Source organism: Triticum dicoccoides, chromosome 5A (assembly GCF_002162155.2).
Source record: "Triticum dicoccoides isolate Atlit2015 ecotype Zavitan chromosome 5A, WEW_v2.0, whole genome shotgun sequence".
In the NCBI taxonomy this organism is placed as follows: Eukaryota; Viridiplantae; Streptophyta; class Magnoliopsida; order Poales; family Poaceae; genus Triticum; species Triticum dicoccoides.
The window spans coordinates 4,479,156-4,484,234 of record NC_041388.1 but is presented as its reverse complement, the minus strand read 5'-3'; positions in this window follow the sequence as shown (position 1 = coordinate 4,484,234).

Here is a 5,079-nt window from a genome sequence, read left to right as displayed (position 1 = left end):
TTCAGATGGAAAGAAACTTAGCTTTACGTAACTGGTTATGTAGGTATAGCATTTTTGGGATTACAGAAGAAGATCGATTCGTGGATTAGTGGGACGGAATATTCCTCTACGGGCGGAGTCGTTCCGTCGTATACTATTTAAATTGCTACTTGTACATTTGATGACTCAAGATTAAATTAATCATAACCATTAGATTTTATTCAGGAGTCTAATTTAGCAGTGCTAATCAGGCTAGGTACACTGGTGGGTGTCTTGAAGGAAAAAAAATAGTTTGTTTGTTTAATAGTACTCCTTCCGTCCATAATATAAAGCGTTTTCGACACCACACTAGTGTTAAAAACGCTTTTATATTACGGAACAGAAGGAGTAGTATATAGAAGATATGGATACATTTTTCTTGCAAGAAAAAAAGGTATAGATACAATTGTGGGGCGGCTTACTTTTTTCTTGCGAGAAAAGAAGGCATAGATACACTTGTGGGGTGGCTTGAAGAATAAAAATAGTTTGCTCGTTTCATAGTAATATAGATATAGATTACGCTAGGTTTTTTCCAAAAGTATCCATAGGAAAACGGAGCTGCTAAATCTCGTCTCAGTCGTGTTAAAAAAGAATCTCGTGTCAGTGGACGAGTGAGCCATTGGATGTTTTGTTCGCTTTAAGATTTGCGCTAGGTGTGTTTGTCCTTGTTTCAGCCTGTATAAGACGACCAGCCCGTTTCTTTGTTTTGTTGGGCCTTTTTGTAGCGCGCGTGCGTTGCTTTTGTGCTAGGCGGGTGTTCTGGCGGGCTTTTTTCTTTGTCTTTTGCGTTTCTGTCGTTGCTTTCTGCTGACTTCGCACTGGATTGTTTGCTTGCTTTGCTCCCATTTTTCCTTTTCCCATTTCTTTTTCTGTTTTCTATTAGCTTTTGTTTTTTCATAAATACTACCACATGTTTTTTGTTTTTGTGCGTAATTACATGTCAACCATCGGTGTGCAACTTTTTCTTTTCTTTTCAAGAGTATTGTCATCGGTCACATCCATCGATCATACGGAGTTCCATGCGCATCAGCCACACACACTATTATATGTATGTCATCCGCGTGCAACTTATCTCCCCCCTTTTAAGAGTATTTTCTTGCTGGTCAACTGCAAGTGTCGTCCCGACTGCAATTGTATGTCTTCAACTTACTAGTGTTTTGTCGAGGAGGAAGTTGCATGTCTGGCACTAGGCGTGCAACTGCAAGGGGCGCCTCCGACTGCAACTGTGTGTCTTCAACGCGATTGCAACTTACTAGTGTTTTGTCGGAGGGGGGAGTTGCATATCTAGCACTAGGCACGCAACTGCAAGTGTCGCCTTCGACTGCAACTGCATGTCTTCAACGCGATTGCAACTTAGTGTTATTTTTGTCAGAGGGTGGAAAACAATTGCATGTCTTGTACTACACATGCAACTGCAAGTGTTGCGCTCGACAACAACTGCAAGTCTTCAACTTGACTGCAACTCTGTGGTGTTTTTGTTCGGGAGGGCGTAGTTGCATATCTGCCACTAGGCATGCAACTGCAAGTGTAGCCCCCGACTGCAACTGCATGTCTTCAACGCGACTACATCTCGGCGGTGTTTTGTTTGAGGGAGGGGGATAATTGCATGTCTACTACTAGTCAAGCATCTGCAAGTGTCGTCCCTGGCTGCAACTCGGATACATTTCCTGCTGATGGAGGGATCCCATGTCTGCCACTAGCGTGGAATTGCAAGTATCGTCCACACAATTACTACTTTTATTACAACTATTATTATTATCATCATCATATTTTTATGCTTAGTTTTTGTTGTTTTTGTATTTTTTTTCTTTTCAAAACACACGGTGAACATTTTTTAAGAAACATGATGGTTTTTAGGAACAAATTTTTCAACACATGTTGAATAATTTTAAGAATAAAAGAGCACTTTTTCCAAAACATTATGATAAATGTAAATAAAATGCTTCCATTTTCTTTTTTATAATGAGCCGATAACTAATTTTTCAAAGGAAATAAACATTTAACAGACAACAGAAAAAACAGAAAAAACAAACAAAAACAACAAAAAATGGATGGAAGAAAAATCATGCAAACTTACTACTGGCCCGGCCAGTGTGCCAAACTAGCAGCATCTCCAGAAACTCTCGATAGAGTAAAAAAACGCAGACCAAAAAGCACAGAGCAACCGAGAAAATGACAAATGCATTAGACGCAATAGCAGAGCCGGCCCAACAATAGTAGAAAAGTAGCAGATTAAATGAGAAATTAAAGATGGGCTGGGCTATTGTTGGACGATGTCATCTGACCGAAGTCTCACTCGACTAAGATCTAGATGGACCTATAGAAAAAAATGGTTCTGCTTCTATACTACTATCTCCCTTCCTAAATATAAGACCTTTTAGATATTTCACTATGGACTATATACAGACTCTGTATATAGTCCATAGTGAAATATCTAAAAGGTCTTATATTTAGGAATGAAGGGAGTAACATATTCTCTAGCAGATAAATTAAACCTGATATCATGGACAATAACATTTTTATCATCCGTGTTGATGTCAAGATTTTCTGTTGTAGGATACTCATCTTCTAGATTAAGATTCGTTTATTCCTCTGCGACAACTATTGTTGATTTTTTTTGAAGTGCTTGTTCTCTTACAAACTAATCAATGGATCATTTCTATGATTAGTAGCTAAATACCTGTGTTTTCCTACAGGATAAAACAATATTTGAATAATGGTGGCGTGTTACCGAATGTCCTCAAAGACACGATCAGAGCCCTCGACCTTAAGTAATCACATTAATGACTCAACTTTCAAACTGATTCGACAAAGAAAAATCCCTATTTAAATGGAACTAATTAATTGCACAGGTAATTAACTTGTCTTACTAATTAATTTTAATAGTGGTCTTATTTTCAAATCGATTCGGCTCTCGAATTGCCATGTGATTAATTCAGTGCACTAATTACTTGATTTTTAGATGGATTCGGTGCAGTAAAATCTTAATTTAAATGGAACTAATTAATTGCACAAATAATTCACTGTTTGGTGGATTAATTTCTTAATTTCCAAATTGATTCGGTGCTCGGTTTCATATTATTTTCACATTAATGGCCGAACGACTACATACACATCTTTTTTTAATAGTAGAGATTAGAGATCACCATGATCGATTCCTTTTCGTAACAATGTTACTAAATTTGGCAGATAAAAAAGGATTAAGTAGATTAGTGGGCTAAAAACCACTTTAACTAAACTGGCAGGATAAAAAGAGTCGGTGTGGAAGATTTAACCTGAATGGAGGCGATACTATGAGCTTGCGTATAGGCCTGTGCCGATTCTGATAGTACGCCGAGCACATATTAATAGGTTGATATGATATGATTTGATTTGGATATGAGTAGTGGAAGGAAAGAAACGTTTGCATTTTAGTTGAAATTTTCTGAAGATTTGATTTGAATGAGTTAATGTTTGACGTTGTTTTGAGAAAGTGCTGACTTGATTGAGTTAATGTATGCGTCAAATGTGTCGGTCCATATGGGGAAGCAAAAGGCCGCCAACAACCACTTACGAGTTACGGCCGATGACAAAATGACCTCGGCATCCGGCCAGGAACACACATGAGTATGAGTACGAAAACCAAGGCCTCACCTGAACAGGGAATTCGCCATTGGAGCTGCTAGCCATATTACTAGTCGTTCAAACGGACAGCGATATGGATTGAAGGGAGTAATAACTCTATGAATTTCGCCTTTCGCTGAGACTAGACATATTATTATCACTTCCAAACATAACTATGCGACTCCAGGATACAAAGTGCCCAATTATTAAATCAACACTTCAAGTGCACTTGGCATAGTAAATGTCTATCCAACTTCTATAAAATGGTGCAAACTTTGCAGTTGCAAAAGCTGAAGACCGTCCCAGCGCACGAGTAATGCGCGAGTTTTCTCTTAGATGCCTCTGCATCCAGATGACAGAGCCGCGCGCAGATAGAATTGGTGCATATGGTCAATATATTGCCCGTCCTCTCACAGATCTCCGTGCATCCCAAATAAATTAAGGGTTAGATATACCATGCTATAATAATAGCAAGACATCAACTGTAACAATATACCATGTTACACTATTGCATAATTGGTAACACATAATATGCATGCCTCAAGGACACAGAAAAATGTGCGCCAACATCATATTTAAGAAAACTTCTGGTATTACGATCTTGAAATATACTACTACATGTTTTGATAGGTTATTCCTAAAATAACCTATTCCATAAGAAACCTACTTCAGAAAAACAATAGCTAGCACATACCTGCACTCATACTGCTTCCTAAGGGCACAAGTATCACCACAAAACAAGCTGTGACAGACTGCTTGTCCATTCTTGAATTCCACACCCGGCGAGGCCCAAGGAATGATATACAGTATAATGTTACAGGAGAAGGAACGACGTGTCGTATATATAGAGTCAAAGAGAAATAAAACTGCTCCAGTAAGACATCTTGACCGCATACCAGCAGGTGGTCCACACTGTGGTCAAAGGGATAGATGATGTCAAGGTTCAACAAGTCATCAATTGACCTCTACAAAAAGACATAATAAAATGCATGCAACAAATATTATGACCAAAGAAAAAACAGTTGTTTTGACTCACATCACAGTTAATCTACTCCATCCATTCCTAAATATAAGTATTTTTAAAGGTTCCAATATGGACCACATACGGTGCAAAATAAGTGAATCTACACACTAAACTATGTCTATATACATCTGTATGTAATTCATATTAAAATCTCTATTAGGACTTATATTTATGAATGGAGGCAGTATTATATTTTTAAATTACTAGTGACTAACCACATAGAAGAGAATTCTGATGGAATATCTCAAGAAAAAATCGCTCACCCCTCAAAGAAAAATGTGAGAGAAGAGAGAAATCGCTCGACACAAGAACGAATGGGGGCTGGTCGAAAGATAGAGTATGCGGCGGCCGCTCGATTCAGGCGAAGCGGGCGACCTGCAGTGGGATCCAGCCTACGCTGGCTAGCGCGAGGGGATGAGCATGAGTGGAAGCGA